The sequence below is a fragment of the Anas acuta genome, chromosome 3, assembly GCF_963932015.1.
Source record: "Anas acuta chromosome 3, bAnaAcu1.1, whole genome shotgun sequence".
NCBI classification, from domain to species: Eukaryota; Metazoa; Chordata; class Aves; order Anseriformes; family Anatidae; genus Anas; species Anas acuta.
In genome coordinates this window covers 18,890,820-18,909,116 of record NC_088981.1, presented here as the reverse complement: position 1 = coordinate 18,909,116, position 18,297 = coordinate 18,890,820, and the positions used below count along the sequence as shown (strand labels likewise).

At 40.8% G+C, this 18,297-nt stretch overlaps 1 long non-coding RNA gene across 2 annotated transcripts; it reads right to left on the bottom strand.

Annotated features, from left to right (window-relative positions):
* Positions 1 to 650: 650 nt before the first annotated feature.
* On the bottom strand, positions 651 to 3,019 carry LOC137852965 (uncharacterized). Of its 2 annotated transcripts, none has more exons than XR_011094103.1 (3): positions 2,895 to 3,019; positions 2,635 to 2,732; positions 651 to 2,554 (listed from the first exon to the last, which is right to left on the bottom strand). It is a non-coding gene; the product is annotated as an uncharacterized lncRNA (long non-coding RNA). The 2 variants fall into 2 exon arrangements; XR_011094104.1 differs by having other exon boundaries at positions 2,859 to 2,980.
* Between the last annotated feature and the right edge of the window lie 15,278 nt (positions 3,020 to 18,297).

The window sequence follows — 18,297 nt, the reverse complement described above, 5'->3', positions numbered from 1 at the left end:
TGATGGCTGAAGAGAAGAGGAATTGCCACTGAATTTTGAGGCAGTGGAGGAAGGTCTCATAGGGCAATATAGAAAGGCGTCTTTTGAAAATGAGAGGGAGTGTAGGAAGAGGACTGAGGAACAGAAGACAAAGCATCAAGATGGAAAAGTTTGAGTGGAGACATTGAAAGGTAAATGTCCTGAGACTGTGCCTGAAAAATGATGTTTGTTCTGGTACTGATGTGATCAAAAATAGAGCTGGCCTAATTGAATGGAGAATATGGATAGCCTAACCAGGCTGAGCAGGGTGGATTAAACTGTTCTTCTGTAGAGAAGCTGGACTGACCCGTGTAGAAATTTAATATATTTTTGACAGGGTTTTGAAGGAATGTGATTTGGAATTAGTGACAAGGGTTTGAAGGAGGAAAACTTTTATATAGATCACACTGTCTAGGGATATGCCTGCTGCCAGTCATTTTGATAGCTAAGCATGAGAGTGTCTGATTTTCAAAGGTGCCAAGCACACACACACTTCACAGGGGATTATTTTCTTGTGGTCCTTGACACTCAAAAATAGGCCTGAGGTTTCTGACCATTGAAGAACTTCGATGTTACTATAAAGGAAGAAGGAAAACTCATAAAATTGTATATGTGGAGAGAAACACTAAGTCTTTTTCGACTGCAAGATAAAATATTTTATTCAGAAGCTAAAGCTCAATGTTGTAGAATTATCTTCATCATTACACAGCTTAAAAATGCAGGAGAGCAAAGATGTATTGGGAAAGCTGAGAAAGGCAGTGTAGGTCTGACCAAACCCCTGTATTTCTACGTAGTCCACCAGCATTAGGGAAGGCTTCAGAAGCAGAGGCTTCACTGGCACTTAGATGAATTGTGACTCTGGAGGAAAGCTGTAGTCACTTCTTTTGCATGTCTGATTTCCATGCCTCTCAGCTCTGCTGGACAAGTCTTCTATGCTGTCTAAACTTTCTAGTACCTGTCAGGTTCCCAGATCGTAGGCTGCTCTTTGTGACCTTTCCTCAAGATACCAGAGAGCGTTGTGTGGCAGGTGACATTATCAACAGAGTTGTTGAACGTCTTGGTTAATAATGATAGCAGAAAAGGGGATCTCCTGCAAAAAGTGATTATTCTCCGGGGCTATTCCCTTTTCCAGGTGATACCTCTGCAAGGCAAACTTTTTGCAGGAGATGAAAATGTGAAGAACACATTGGGAAAGGGGCAAGGCTTGGAAGAAGAATTTCTGCTTCTAGGTCAGGATAGAAAATCAGGTGTGGCTTTCAGTACACAAAACTTTCTTCCAGTCTGGAGCAAAATAAGTAAAGACCTCTTTACTTTGCGCTTAACTACACTGGCCAATTGGGCAATTTGAGAGAAAAATGGTATCTCCAGAGGGGGAGAAGTAGTCATTTGGTTCACCTGGACACAGAGGCATGAGAGGGTGGGGAGGCAGCCAGCTGCTGCCACTTGGCCCGTAAGGACTGGGCAGTACTTGACACTAGCCAACACCCGCCCAGGGAATCTGTGATGCCCAGGATCCATTGGGGTTAGGAGTGCTGCCCCTCTGCTTCTCAAAAGTGCGTGTTACTGAATACATATCGAAGACACCAAGATTCCCATGGAAGCTATTGCTTTCAGATTGTATTTGGCTCTTATCTTCTTTATGAGTCGAGCAGATAATGCCGGCAAACTATTTTCTCCACCAAATGTCTGTGGCTGCATCATATCAGAGATTATCAACTACCAGGCATCGCTACATCACTGTGGTGTGTAGCTTTTCGTGAGTATTTCCGTACTGAAATAGTAACTTTGGTGTCAGTGTGGCATGATGCAAGCTGCTATTTGAGCAGTGCTTTATGCTGCCAAATGGGTGAGTCAGCTCACTTCTAGCATCACGGCCTCATGCTGTGGCTGTCCACGTGTGCTCCTCTGATGTTGGGTACCATAGTGTCGGACTGCAAAAGGTGGTCTGTACAGACTGCAGGGGAAATTAGTCCAACCCAGCATATACTTGTATTCCTACACAGCCAACTACAGAGATGAGGAAAATGGGTGGGAAAAAAAAAAAAGTAATAAATGAGTTCAAACTCACTCATGGCTGCTTATAATTGTAAACTACTGTGGCAATATTGAACAGCACAGAGTAAGGACTGTACTTACTCTTAAAAAACAAAAACACAACAATTGAAGGCATCCAGTAAAGGGTAAAAATTACTCCATGTTTCTGCCAGTTACACTCCTCAGCTCCACTGATTTTTACTTTTTATGACTTTGTAGGTTGCAAAGCATTTTTCCTTGAGCTTGGTACTTAGACAAAGGCAAAGGTGCAAGTCCCTCTTCCTTGGGAATTGCTCACTGAGCTGAGGAGTAGATCTATGTCCATCCACCATGAAATTGAGCCTGCCCGTGTGTGTTTAAAGCAAAAACATGAGGCAAGTACTTCATTGCCACTTCTTGGAAAGTACTAATTGCTTTCTGTGGACTAATGACTTGCCCTGCTGTCATGGGTTATGTTGGTTTGAAGCAGCTTCTGGGTTTTGGTTGGCCCCAGGTACAGAACCTGAAAAAAAATGACCCTTTAAGGAAAAAAATACTTTTCTTAGGCCACATCTCATCACCCCACACTCAGATTTTACCTACCTCAGAGCAGGAATTCTGTAGCTGGGAAAATAGATCTCTGTCTGACGGCAAGGCAGGTGGAGGAAGAGAAGAGCAGAGCAAAGGGGAAATCCCGTTCCCTGTTACAGATTCCAGCACAGATTTTAAAAAAAAAAAAAAAAAAAAAATTCAAGATAGCTGTAGGGCAGGATACACTTCTAATCAGGATTTAAAGCTGAAATGAATGAATGCTAATGAATTATTACTCCTTTCCTATTAATTAACAGAATGTTTCACAGCACCCTCTAGAGAGCCCAGTCAGAACACTGTTGTGCTGTATGTAGGTGGTTTGTGTCGTTCTCCGCTGTTGGGATTATCTCACTATTTTGTAGGGACAAGGGCTTTTTGCTCCTTCGACATCAAAGTGCTTGGAAACAGCTGAAATTTGTTGTTACCTCGCTAGAGCAGCTGGTTCTGAGGAGTGTGGTGCCCAGTCTTAACGGCCTTCTTGCTTCTTCTGCTTCATGTCAAAGTGACTTTAATGTTTGACTTGCTTGATTTAATGCTTGCAAGAAACAGAGAGGTGGAAAAAGTCTCACAGAAGAGGACTGAGGAGTAGAGGAAAGGAGTGATTCAGGAATGTTAGTAAGTAACAGGAGGCTACCTCGCCTCTAAAAATGTCTCACTGCAGCAAGGAGAAATACTAAGAAAAGCATTTTAATTTCTACTTGGTTTTGCATGGCTGAGAGCCTGGATATTTAACTTCATGTAGGGAAAAAAGGCTATGGCGTGTGTGCAAGTATCAACCACGATGTAGCCGAGCAGCAGTAAAGCTAGTGCATGAATTAAAGTAGAGAACATATAAAAGGAAATAAAAGGATCTGCCTAGAGATCAAATGTGGCATTTGTACAGAACCTTATTCAAAATGGATACAAATGCATCAGTTCCTCAGAATTATAGGTGAATCAAAGGAAAATTACATCCAGGAAGATAAAGCAATCGACCAGCAGCCTTACCATGTGAGAGGCAGAGATGCAACTTTGAAGCTTCCCGTACGGCTTGCCAACGAGCCAGATGTTGCAGGTGGAACAATGTCCTTTCTGGCTTAGCATCTGGTTCCTGTCGTTCTGATCCGTAGAAAAGGGAGATGCGGAAGGATGTGGTAAAAATCATTTTATAACTTCATTTAAGAAAGGAGTCTTTTTCTGGTGTTTTTTTTTTTTTTTTTGTAATAAAATCATTTTTGAAATGAGTTATTTTCTTTGGAGGTGGAGGTTATCACAGGCAAATGAACGTGAAATCTCTACTTCTCACTAGCATGGGCCATTCTGGAACCTCCTATTTTGCTTAGAGCTTGATACAACTTAGATTTTGGCCACTAAGAGGCTGCGTAACCCAGGAGCGTAATGTAACCCAGGAATATCATACTTCTTAACATTTGAGAGGAAGTATTAAATATTTGTCAGAGCAAAAATTTGGGATTTGTTGCCACTTGGTTCCGTCTTTGGCTCTGGCACTGTCACAGACATTTTTCAGCCCTAATGGACTTTAGGCTATCCTCACGTCTTTAAGGATGTAAGAGTGATTAACTTTCTTATAAATGTGTATAAACTAATACCAATCCATAAGTGGTTTTTTTTGTGTGTGTGTGTGTTGTTTTTTGTTTTTTTTTTTTTTAATTCTGTGTGTGAAAGTATTTCAAACTCTGGTCTCCCACAGTCTTGGTAATTTCTGTCTGGTCCTTACTGGTATTTGAGACTTCCTTGAACAAGATGTATTACCCAGATTTAATCAAAATAGAAAGTGAACAACACCAGTTGTCCTTCCTTCTTCTTTGTTCCTCTCTGTCCACAGTCCACCTCCAACAGGAAGAAAGATGCAGTTGCTATTGTACTAGGGTACTGTAAACCCAAAACATTACCTACTTTGAAAAATCGACTGTAATGATTCTCCTTCAATTTGCTGCCTTTATGATGAAGTCTCATTGCTATTAATTGCAGTCAATTGTGTGCTTATTTATTGGTTAATCTGTGTTTTTCTCCTACTTGAGTACTTTTCACCACCAACACTGAGCTTGCAGCATGTGAGAGTGGTAATACTGAAAAAAAAAAAAAAAAAAAAAAAGACCTGTAGATTTAGGATGTAATGTCAGGTTCACCAAGAGGACATTGCTAAGCAGATCACAAGGCAAATGACAGGAAAGATGAGTACAAATGAGTTGATCACTGTGCCAGAATTGCATGTGGCTGCTGGATCCTTGTGATAGCTTACCGTGAAGGGCAGCAGGAACATTTCTTGTCCTTTCCACGATGAGCCACACATCAGGCCAACAGCAAAGTCCCCATTTGAGGTCAGTTCTGTTATTCTAAATCCCAAAATGTTTTTTATTACCCCAAAAGTTGTAAAAAAATATTATTGCTCCAAACACCCGCCTATGACCACTGGAAAGGGGCTCATGAAACTCCATATATGCAGCCCTGTAGGCAGTGTCACATAAAATATGATATGACATGGAAACATAACAGACACTGACAGGTTATCCAAGTGCTCCCAGCAAGAAGGCAAGTATCTTAGTACCACTGGCACATCATTATAGAAATTACCAGTGAGCTCTTGTCTGCTGCAGGTTTCAGAAGGTGCCTCTGGGGAGAGGAGTGGGGTTTCTACAGAAGTCAGTTTGTGGGAGAGGATCCCACTGCAACTGGGCCACCAAACGGGGATTGGCAATTAATTAAGGCATGACAGTGAGAAAGCTGGTGGCTGGGGGAATCCGTGGCAAGGCTTACACAAAGCCTTGAAAGGATTTCCTCTTGTCATTATTTCCACATCATGATCGCCAGAATTAGACCCATGTTCTACGAGGAGCCCATGCCACTACTGCTGACTGCTTGCTCTAATTTCTGAAAGTAATTATTGCAATTTATATCTGACCTTCTGGCCTGCACAGTTAAAAACAGGTGATATCCAAGGCTTCTGGCAGAGTCTGGGTGCTTTGATTATGTTAGCTCAATCAACTTCCTTGCTTCCTCCTGTGTCTCAAAGGCCAGAGTTTTCTGCTTTACTTTCTCCACTAAATAAAAATGTTTCTGCCTAGATCCTTCTGCATTTGCGCCCTGTGGTTGTAAAAACATATTACTAGACTTGGCCTCAGGCCATCAGATGAGTCCTCCAAAAACGCCTCATCCAAATTTTGCTCCAAATTTGAGTATTTGTCTCTAATGTGCAATCCTTTTGGAGGGGGAGTGAAAGTTAGCGGCAATGGAGATAGAGTCAGACCCTATATTTGGACAGACTCCTCCATTTTAAAATCGTACAGAATTGTATTTGACGCCAATATTACCCATGAATTTTAGCAGGCTGAGAAATCCTATATGAATCCCTTTTACAAGAGCATTTACTCCAATTAAACCTAAACCAACAATCTTGTTGTAGATGAGGTTTTGCGTGTGGTTTTGTGTGTGTGTGTTTTCCTGAAAGCAGTTGGTTGGTATCATCACACCTGAGTCTTGAATGTGATTTGTAAAGAAGAGTATATTAAAATTTACTTAATTTTTTAACTTTAATTCTTAATTAAAATTAAGTAAATCCTTAATTTGTACTTAATTCTTTCCGGGTAATATGTCGATCTGGCTTAGCAAGGCTTATATTTATCGGGGAACTTCTACAAACACGGAGATGGTGGGAAACAAGCTGTGTAGTACCGTTTTATTGTGAAAAGGGCACTTGTGCTTTTCGGCTCAGAAAATCATTCCAGCTTCGTGTTAAGAGACTTGCACATTTTGCTGCCTTCTGGCTCCTCGTGCTTTTCTTTTCCCACCTGCCTAACACTCCCTCGCTCTGTGCTTCTCTTACCCCTTTCCATCATCCTGCAGCCCCATCACAGCCTCCGCTGTCTCAGGGCTTCTGCATATGCCCCATTCCCCAGCTACCTGAGTCTGCAGCCCTGCAGCGTGCCCTTCTTATGATACCAGGAGCTTGCGGCAGTAAATAAAGCGGGGCTGAGCGCTAGGATGTGCCTACCTATATTGTTCGACTGTCAGCAGGCTTCTTGGCTCGGTTGTGGCTTACACCCACCAGCGCTCTCCCAGCAGTGCTATAGCTCCCTGCACTAGCCAGGGACTCATCCCGGTGGGCATTTTGAAGGCAGCCACCCCGTTTGCAAATTTATGTAGATGGACACTGGCCATTTCGTTCCAGTTGGCCTCTGAACAGAGAAGCATCCAGGGCCTGTTTTATTTAGCAGTACAGCGTGTGTGTCCGTTCCCCCTCCCTCCCTCCCCAGCCCTGCTCTGCTATTCTGAAGGCCTCATCTGCCTCTCCCCTGTGCTATTTAGTGCTGTCTTTTCACAAATATCTGTTTTAGACTGCATTATTAATACTTCTGAGTGCTCAAAAATCATAAGATTCTGCAGCGCGGAGAATTATGTCATTGGCTTAAATATTGGAAGATTAAAAATAATACCTTTTAGGCTCCTTTTATTACCTCTGAGGGATTTTTTGGCAGGAGAGGAGAGGTTTCAGGACATATTCTGGTCATGCTTCCAAGCTTTCCTCTGCATCATTGATGGAAATTACCTTTTTATTATTAAATGAGAGTAGAGATTCTCAGCAAATCATATGATCCCAGGAGCAGGGGCTTTAAGACTGATACAGTTGGCAACAGTAATTCAGAATAGAGGAATATCATCAGCTTTCGCTCAAATCTTCCAGTTGTCAGAGCTAAATGGAGGGAGTCTTGGCCCTAAAGCTAACTTTGCCCAGAATTCCCAGGAAGGTACCACCCTAACCACAGGTTTAGGCTATGTTTACATGGCACGGCGCAATGCCATGTAGAGAAACTGCATTTTGTCAATTAGAGCTAGTTTGGGTATCTTTGTACACCACTGTATTTGTTCACTGTAGATATACTCATTACCTTCTTTCAGCCTCTGCCAGGGTTTTCCTTGTGCGTGATAATGAAGGGGTCCCTTTGTTCCATGCCTGCTGCTGCTGCAGAGGGTAATGGACCATGCTTGGGCAAGCCTGCCGCACTGACCTCCAGTGCAACTCCCAGCATACTGGAAAAATAAATGGCTAAATCCATTTAAACATCAAAGCACTGATTTGGGTGCTTAAATGTCATGCTCCCGTTTTGAAAATTTAAAACTTTTATACAGCAGTTAGGGGAAAAAAAAAATATGGTTGCATTTGTGCTCTTATAAGTGGACACCGAAATATTTTTCCCATTTGGTTATCATCAGAGTGAATCCACATAACGGATTTCAAAGCTTCGAGGCACAGCTTCGCACCCACATGAATAGTCCAACCATAAAACTCGATATTGAAAACAGAAAAGACTTACTGGATGACAGTCTTCTCAAATATACTCTAGAAAACAAAAGGAACTGGTCAGAGAGACTTATGAAGCTTAACACCTGATATCTGGAAAGCAACACACGTGAACAACTATATAGACACAAACAGCAGGAAATCAGCAGTAAGTGGGGAATAACGCCTTTCTCTCCTCAGATAAATGCTTCCATCTGAGCTATAGCAGCTTACTGATCCATGAAGGTAGTGAAGCAGGGCACATAATTCATGTTTCAGGCCATTAGAATGAATTGAGCCTCCACAACTTTATAGAAACATCATCTCTTTAGCTCCATTTAAGCAATGTGCTCAGCCCGAGTGAACGCAAACAAGTTCTCCAGCAAACAGCTTTTTTTTTTTTTTTTTTTTTTTTTGAAAGCAATAAATACTCTCGTGGTCTTAATTTCAGTGATTGTTTCTTAAATGACATTTGCAGGTCTCAGTAGGATGTAAATACCGTGAGATGCAGTGAGGACAGCTGCAAAAAGTACATGCAACAAGCGTTGAGAAACAATGGCTGCTTCTCCTGGGGAGTGGACCAAATCATCAGACCTGCAGAAAAAGAGGACCATGTACTCCCACCAACTGAGGTAATTTCCTCCTCTGATTTTTCTCCAGGATTAGAAGGACAGACGTATCACAGGTAGCCTAGCAGGATCTCAGTTGCTAAAGCTCTGATCTGTCCACCTCCATAGATGCATAAGCACCTCCTGCCACCATTATCAGTTTGGTTGATCAGAGGTCACTCCCATGGGTGAGCTAATTTAAGCACTGTGCTTCTTTTCTTCACCCTGACACCAATATTATTCCTTACTTAGACTATGGCGTTGGTCCTCGTTGTATATTTACAGACCATAACCCCAGTCCTTCCTGACTGCTGCACTATAAGCAATAATTATTCGTTTTGCCGTATTTTCACAGAGGCTGCTGGCTCCTGTGAAATGATTTTCCTTAAAGCTATCCTAGGTGAGACTTTTGGTGGAAAAATAATGATATTGACACTTTTTCCATGTTAGAGAAATTAAAATTATTCCCTTGGCTGTGGAGTGTCCAAGTGGCACTTGTGTGCAAAGCCCTCCTGGTGTTTGTGGGCTTGTACTAGAGAGGGTGGCCAACACTGGTGCAGTGTGGGCCAGTGGTGAGAGCAGCAGAATAGGCCTTTTGTTTTTTAAGGTTTTCATTCTGTTTTCTCAGGGATTTGCCCATATAGGCAAAGACACTTATCCTCTGGGTCTTGGTTTGCAAGTGTGCAAAATGTTTGTCTTGTGGGGTGTTCTGAAAATTAAACCTATTTCCACGCACTGTGAGATCTTGGGAAGGAAGATGCTGGAGAAATGCAAGGTATGAATTACACCTAAGAGCAGATCATCCAAAGTTACCTTGGAATTACTGAGTAGTGGGGGATATTAGCCACACAATTTCATTAAGAACCATGGGTGTGACTCTGGCGTGTGAAATGATGTAGTGAAAGCTTGCACGGTCCTGCATGGCATGAGAAATAAATGCCTTAGCCTAAAATTGTGACTTCAGATTAAAGTGCTACATGCAGTTATTTGGTTTCAAAAGTTACTCAGAACGAAAACACATTTATTAGAGTAAGTGCAATCTATATCTGATAAATGGGAACACATCTGGTCCATATCCCTGATACAAACCCCTCAGTATTAATTATATTGATGGTTAAAGCTGAGGAGTGAGTTGAACATTATTTATAGTGATCTTTGCTAAGTAAATCATTTTAAAAATGGCTTTCTAAATGTAACGTTTCCTTTTTAAGAAGCCCTACAGAATTAAAGAGGCTTTACAATGCAACATGAAACATATTGCAGAGGGAGAGACAGAAGCTTGCTTGATTAATGCACACGATTATCAGAGATGCAAATCACTTTCACTTATTAAGTCTTGTTTAATATCCTAATGAAGGCTTCCTGAGCAGATTTGATAATTCCAGAGAAAGTGACTGTGAACTAATGCCCTTTCAACATGTTGAGAATGAGCAGTGCTATAAAGAAAACCTCATTTACTATAATTCCCACCAAATGTGGTATCCTTTTTCTAGACTCCTACCTCACAGCAGGAGACAATTAACCTTTTCGGTGCCAGGAGTGATTCCCAACATGCTCCAGCTGTGAAGGCCGTCAGGTCAGGCTTTTATGAAGTTTACCTTCCGCTTTTGGTCTGAAAAACCACAATTATGCAAACACATCAAGAAAGCCCTGAGCAACTCTAGGCTTTGCCGTGGTTCAGTCAGCGTGTGCGGATGCACTCCTTACCTTACAGAGAGAAGGGGCTCCACAAAGCAGCCTGCCTCTTGCTGGGAGCGCTGTGGTACCTTACAGTAATTTTAAGTAGGTCTTTCTAGATGGTCCACAGCAGCCCAGAAGGCTCTCCTGCTGAATTTCTGGGTGATTCAGCTCTGTCTCTTCGAAGCCTGTACCAGTCATGTTATTGTAGCTGTGACAGCCTGATGGCAGGAGAGAACACAGGTGTGCTGTGCTAGGTAATGCCTTTTTTTCCATAGACCTTGCCTCACTTCTAAATTGGGAAGTGGTGGTAAGTGGTGGAAAATGGCACGTTTTCCCCTTTCCTCCCTTGACCCTGTCCACACAACGTATGACTTACCATTACCAGACTGTTCCAGAGCATTAGCGTGGCCACACCTATGCAGGGAGAAACGAGCCATTAAGGCACTGGCTTGGAAAGCCCATTACGTCCTGCGTGAGCTGGGAGCCACCGTGTTCGTCTCCAGAGCTATAAGCTTTGCTGTAAACCATGGCCTTTCCCAGGCGGAGCTGCAATTCGGTCCTTTGCAGTTGCAGAGATTTACGGATTCCCTCTTTAATTTAAAAGAATAAAAGCAATGTCAAAGATATAAAGAAATAGCTCTGATGAGGGGGGGGGGAAAAAAGTGATTTCACCTTGTGCTTATCTGGAGATTTTCCAGGAAAAACAAGACTCATAGTTAGATTTGTTTTTAAAACAACCAGTCCCTTGGGAGGGAAGCACCTGAGGGGGAGAAATTGAAAGACAGCAAACCCTGAAGAATTTCATGAACATTTTTATTAGATCTGTATTAGGGCAAGGAACATGGATTGGACTGTGCTTTTGTAGATGCATTCCTGAAACATGTTTTCTAATCCAAGTAGTCATACAGAACAGGTTTTTAATATACGTTTAGTAAATACGTTTTGGTAAATACAGTTTAGTAAACACAGTTTGGTGGTACACATCTCCCATGCGATTGAGAACTGTCATATAAAATGAGACTGTCAGACTGGATTTGTATGTTTATTTCTGTGTGCAATGAATTAAGAGCTGCATTTCAGATAACTATAGGTGACATGATGGATCTCAAAGGATATTCACATTTCAGCTGGTAATGCAGTCAAAACAGTAAAAATAAGGATACTTCAAGAGCTTGCTTTGTTAAAAATAAAAACACCCAAGCTGTGTCTGTGTCAAACTGAGAGGCTTTTACATACCTTATGAAACTATGTAAAAGCAAATAATTATTGCAGTCTATCAGGGAACCTTTCACAAAGAAAGCATTTCAGTTTATAGCTATATCATATGTTTAATTTAAACACAGAAAGTACTTGCGGCTGAAAAGCCCACGTGTGTTACAAGAGTGGAAAAAAATGGGCATATGTTGTTGACTTTGGGATATCAGCTGAGGTAGACTGAACTGTTGTCGTCAAAAACTGTTATAAATATGCTGGTTGCTATATGTGCCGGTGACATTGAAGTCCTGTGCTCACATGAGGGGATTCTGTTGTTTGGAATTCCTCAAGGCATCAGTCAGAACAGATGTCATTCCCCCCAAAATCTAATGCCAGGTCAAAGGAGAGGACTCGCTTCCAGTCCTCTCCAGTCCTCTTGTCATATAAAGGAAAATGGAACATTTAAGTAGAACAAAAAAACTTGAGGTATTTTAGTCAGCTTTGCTTCAAAGAGTTTGAAACAGCTGCTTTTTTTCTCTTTTTCTTTGATAAGACTGTTTCAAAATAAGAGTTGTCAACATATTTTTCATGGGAAAAAAAAATGAAAAGATGATATCCCAGCCATTCTTAACACTTGAAAAATGCTACTGTAGGGAAAAAATAAATAAATAAAACCATAACACTTTATTTCCAGGTAGCCTACCTCTTGAAAACTTCCCAACAGCGCTGTTGCACGTGCACTGGCAGAAACAGAATGAGCATGGCCATAGAGATTTCACAACGCAGAGATCAAAAAAGTTTTAACTGAAATAATAGAGGGGAAGCTAGGGGGAAAATGACCGTGAGGAATGGGAAGAGTAAATACATTTGGGGTCATATTGTGCATAGTGGTGTTACTCAGTTCCTACACAGTAGGCATAGGGACACGCGTTGCTAATTTTCATTAGTGGTTGGCCCTGAGGCCGTGACTGTCCCTCTTTGGTATCGACATTTTCTTGTCTTTGTAACCTCTATGTTGCCATAGCATAATTGCCTTGAGTAAACCCTTAAAGATCCCTGAGTTAGTAGTACTGGTGCCTATTCATCTGCCTCCAGTTGGGGCTACAAGGTGGGGCACCGGCTTTGTGATGGGTACAGGTGTATCCAGCATCTTGTCGCCATCCCTTTGCCTGAGGGCAGCCTCTCTGCTGGATCCGGCCTCTTTGTGGCCCCTCACAGCTGAACTCCGTAAAGGTAGATGCTTGTTATTTTTAGTTGAAGTTCTCCATAATGCTTGTTCTCACAACCACATCTGACAGCGTGCTCTGACAACTCTACCATCTTGGTCAAGCCGTTGATCAACTGCAGCAACTTCTGGTGGATTTGGTCAGGTCTACGTGTGCACTGGAGCTGGTGTGCTTCAGCTAAATCAGTGTTCAACACACTTTTGTTCTGAGTGTGGACAGTCACATATGAAATGTACTATCTTTTAGTGGTTTTATAAATTAACCATACATTTTGAACACAATAAAGGCACGAGGCAACTCTTCCTAATTGCTGCATTGTTTCTCTAATATAAAAATTTATTAATATTCACACACCAACACCTCATGTTTCGGAGGCAGTCCACTCTAGAAAAGCCTTGTCACTCTTTTTCTTGTTCTTTACCTTCTTATTAGAGGCACAAAAGTGTTTCCCCTCTAAGCTGATCTCATTCATATGGCCTGTATAGTAAGAAGTTGTGTGTACAAAAGTGCTCCTAAAAGACAAGTATCTGTTTCCCAGTCCCAGGAATTTAGCATGTGTAAGCATCACAGAAAACTACACCTTTAACGTGTAAAAGGATTTAGTACCCACTGCCAGCAGTCATAAGTAACTGAAACACAGCCCTGAAAAATATCCTAATTTTATGTTACACAAAGCTGTGAAATAACAAACTCCCCTTCCTCTGATTCCAATGAAGCACTTAATCCTTAAAGAATAATGTCCTTTGTAGATAGTAAATTGCTTGAAAGGAGTAGCAATAAATATGAACCTCCTGTAGATTGCTGTTTCCAGGTTGCTGAGTGACTTAAAAGTATTGACGGCCACCAGTCTACTTCTAAAGTAGGCAAGTGGCCCTGCTGCAGACGTTACTATCATAACTGACATACATCCCAATTATACAAGAGAGGCCTTGAGCTGAGGGACACGGAGTCCAAACTACCCTTTTAGCTACAAAGGTGTTTGCTGTCTGTCCAAATTAAGGCAGTGTTGGGATGTTGTACAGAAATCACCAATCGTCCGGTAGATGTTGGGTGAATAAAGAAAAGAAAGGAGTCTCCATGGATACTAATCCACCATCTTTTATAATACTAACCACACTGTTTCTTTCTTTCTTTTTCACCTTTCTGAATATACTGTATTTCTGTGTCTTTTCGGTTCAGCAGCACATTGTGTTTTAAAGCTCTCTGTGCCCAAACAGATGAACACATTGTTTTGTCCAGCAGGGACTGGCTCTTCTTGTTGATTTTTTAGGATGAAATAATACAAGCATCTCCCTCCTAGACAGCACCAGCTTTTAGTAACTATGAATATTTAGGAAGACTTTGCACCAGTCACTGATTGCAAATTAAAATCTCATCTAATTCACTGAACAACAGGCTGAAATATTGGTTGCTTCAAAGTAAATGTACCCTTGACCCTTGTGTGCCCAAGATTGTACATAGGCTGTTTATAAATACACGTGTTTGTTATTAATAATCCCAGCCTATGTGCTACAGGGGCTGAAACAAATCAGTGGCGAGGCACTAGATAATAATGATAAGTATACATAGAGATAAACTAATTTCCAGAGATTAAAGAAGAGCAAATTTCCTAGATGAACTGTAAATTTCACCACCCACCTGTGGGGTGTGTAAATATAGATACTGGGTGGGAAGCAGGTTTTATTTTACTACTGACGTGGTGCAGTGATGAACTCTGACATGTTGCTGACTGTGGTTACTTGATAAGTGTAAGATGTGAAAAGCCAGCAATAACACTAGATGGTATCAGATCTCTAAAATAATATGTGTTTGAAGGTGTTAGGTATAAATATGGCAGTACAAAAATAAAAACAGACAAAAGTATAGTTCATTCATGGGGGGAAAGAAACATCAGAGGAAACATCTTTCTTTTTCTGTAGACTTTTAATGAGGAAATTAAGCACTAAAAACAACTTTAAAATGGTGCTCATGTTGTGGCAAAGCCAAGTGATGTGCTGCCAGAATTGTACCAAGAAAAGCTTCTGAGAAGTGCTTGTCCTTAGCCACTGACCCTTCTGATACCACCTGAGTAAAACCATTCTCTCCCCGTGTTTGCCTCAAAGACCACCAGTTACTTTCCCTCCTTCCTTACCTCCCAGTGCCTTTGTTGCTACTGCCTGTGCTACAGCTGTCCCCTGCAACCAGACTCAGACTCTACCAAAACACAGAGTGATATTGGCCAAGGCTCAAGGACTTCTATTGGTGTTGAATGCATGTAAAAAAAAAAAAAGTAAAAAAAAATAATAATAATAACAACAACAAGTAAAATAAAAACCTTGTGTTTCACCATCAGACTCATGTGTTTCACATTCAGACTCATCAGACATGCAGCCATCTTTTACTGGTCCAAATCATTAAATCCTTGCTCATGCCAGATCGCTCTAGATTACTTGTGTAACCAGTTGCATATAGGGCATGTTTGATGGCCTCATGCCATTCTGGCCAAGATTCCTCCAAGTGCTAACATGTTCATCTGTCTTCCCCTGTCATTTAGATGTCTAATGAGAGGATTTTCTGGTCCTTTCCGGCTTTTGGTTATTGCTACTTTTCTGCATTATGTTCTGGAACTTGAAACTTCTTTCACTGCTGTAAGTCATCGTGTTCAGGATGTATTTGTTCCAAAGAATCCACATTTTTTTTAGATTCTCAGAAATGTGTGGAATGACTTAAAGCTTCAGAGCATAGGGAATGCATCTGTTCCTCCACCGAGAGACCGCGTAATGCAGAGAAGTGAAACTGGGTCAAATTTCTGGGCACTGTAAGGTAGAGTAGTTTCTTTGAAGTAAACGGACTTAGAACAATTAACACCAGCTAAAGATCTGCTTTGCTGAATTCCTGGAGAGTGCTGGGCTGCCTAATGGGGCTCAGCAGAGAAGCGACTGTAAAAGGAAGGATCTAAGTAAGCAACTTGCAAGCCATGCTTGAGATTGTTCTAGCTGGTAATTAAGTCATTAGGATCAAAGACAGAACAAGCAGGATATATCTCAAATGCTCCTGGCCCAGGGAGTACTAGGGAAGAACTGCTGGCTTCCCATCCTCACTGTCCCTGTAGCTAGCTGCCCTTGCCTTGGTTAAAGTGCCATAGGTCCCTGTTATTTCTTGAAAGAATGCTCTGCACTTTCTTCTGCCCTTTCTTATACTGCTTCAGTGAGAAAGGGACATGAGCATTTCCATTTCTCCTCATCTCCACTGATTTTGCTCTCCTTAATGGCAACAGTATTAGGAAGCGTGGATACTGTGTGGATTTTGGAGGGGCCAAGCCAAGATGTTTGGTGGTAAATATGGATTACAGGAATCAAATTACTATGTGGGGCGTTTTTAAAATATCCCTGTTATCAGAAAGTAAGTGCATTGCATTTTCTGGGAAACAAGCTCCTTTAAAATGCTTCTGGTTGAGCATCCCAGAGCAGAAGTCACCGTTTAAAGGCTGGACTCCTTGTCTTGCACCGGTGTGAACAACAGCTCCTGGAGCTCAGCTGGGGCACAAAGCACCGGGAGGCTGTGTCGGGAAGCCCTCAGCACAGGAAGCTCGACATAAAAGCAAAGGCTGAACAGGTGAGTAATAAAACACAAAGCAAGCACATGTGCCTTACAAATAACAGTACCAAAAGGTTACTGCCGTTACCAGAGCTTTCATGTTAAAGTTACTCTCCCTGAATCACAGACCTGGTTCAGGACGTCTCTGAACCATTACCTGGAGTATGGACACCAAAGGTAATAGAAGAGGGAAAGTTCCCATATCAAATGCCATCTTGTTGCTTTGACCAGTCACCTTTTAAATATTTATGTTTTATTTTTATCTGCGTATTAGTGAGACATTATTTGTGCACAGGCTGTTAAAAACAGTTCTAAGGGAAACACACTTCCAGCTGGTTTCCTCCTGTTTTCCATCTGCTGTGTGTATGTGTCTTTGGAGGCATTTAACTGTTTCTTGTCATGGTAATTGGTATTTTTTCAGTAGTGAAGGTGGGAGGGGTGGAGGAGAGAAACCCTAAGGCATCTGTGTTTGTGCTCGGTTGATCTAAAAGAGATTATCCTGGCTATTTCCTAATAAACATTATGTGCTTTAAAAAAAGGTGGGGTGGGACAGGAGAAGGGTATCAAACACCAAGTAACATTAAGTTTTTAAGAGTTAACTTCCCGAAATCGTATCTTTGTATTCTTCTATTTATGCATTGCTACTCTTTCCCCATTTAATCTTAAATATGTAAATCCTCAATTTATCTGGAATTACTTAGTGAAAGGCTGATGTGTGAGTGTGGCAGATTATAATATTCCATCGCCACCCCTGATCCTCTTTACCTCTTATTCTTTTCATAGCAGATCAAAAAAAGCTGTATGCGTGCCACAAGAATATATTATTTTAAGAGACTTGGACTTAGAAATTGATTTCCTTGATGAGAAAAGGAAAAGTCTCCTTCTGACCTGAAGGGTCACTTCATAATCCTGTCACTCTACATCAAAAAAGCTTTTTTTTTTTTCTTTTTTTTTTTTCTTTTACTAGAAGATGAGAATATTTCTGAAAAGGAATTAATTTTTCAGATACAGTGAAAACGATGACTTAAAGAGACTTAGCAGATGATAGAGGGCTGTCCTATTCAGAATACATCTCCTGTGATTAGAACAAGCTCTGAATATATTTTAGGGTCAGGCAGTTTTAGATGAAGATTGGGATTTGTACTTTGGGATGAAACCGATCTTATATTTTTATCGAAGTACTTAAGGTTTAAGCTGTAGTCTTCCCTTTTTTTGCAAAGGGATTTCACTGGTTCTTATAATGGGGATTGGTGCAAGCAGCCAATATTTTCTATGTATGGATTTTAGTTAATAGGATGTTTGAAATGAAATGACTTTCATCACCAATAATTAGGTTCAGCTACTAATATTTTTTTTCATAGTACTTTCCTTAATAGAAAGCACCTGATACCAATGTAGACTTTCATAATCTATTTTGTTTATGTAATTACTGCATCTGTAAAGAAATTCCTCTAAACCGTATGCTTAAAACCCAGCAGTTCCCAATATTGTTATGCATTGATAGCACGCTGCTGATGTATGTCTGCACAACACACAGACGCACATAATGTGCAAAACATGTCTGCTCATGTGTGGAGACGAGTGAATACTGCCTTTATATAATAAATACATACATATAAACATTATATAATACACAATATATGATATATAAGATATAATATATAGGTTACAATGTACAAAGCATAATACATAATTATATAATACAATAGTACATATTTCAGTATTAATCTTAGTATATATATTAGTATATACATTATAAAATAATTATACATATTATATATAAGTAATAATTTGATACTTTTATCATAAGAGTGGTCAAAAGCTATGAACAGGAGGCTCAAAACCTTTTAAAAACCTTAAAAGCATTTGTACAGGTACAGTATAAAAAATGGAAGGTCGCTGCTCTAAAGACCTTAAAATTATAACTTGCTTATTTTGTGTTGGTTATAGTATGACACCGAATCTTTGTAATATAAGGCATGTGGAGAGAAATGCAAATTCATTTTCTGCTGATAAGTTGGCTATTGTCTGGACTATATCTGTTAGTTGTTCTAATTGCTGGTCCAAAGGCAGCAGCAAAATATTGCCTGCTGGTAAAAACTGTTCTTGTGCT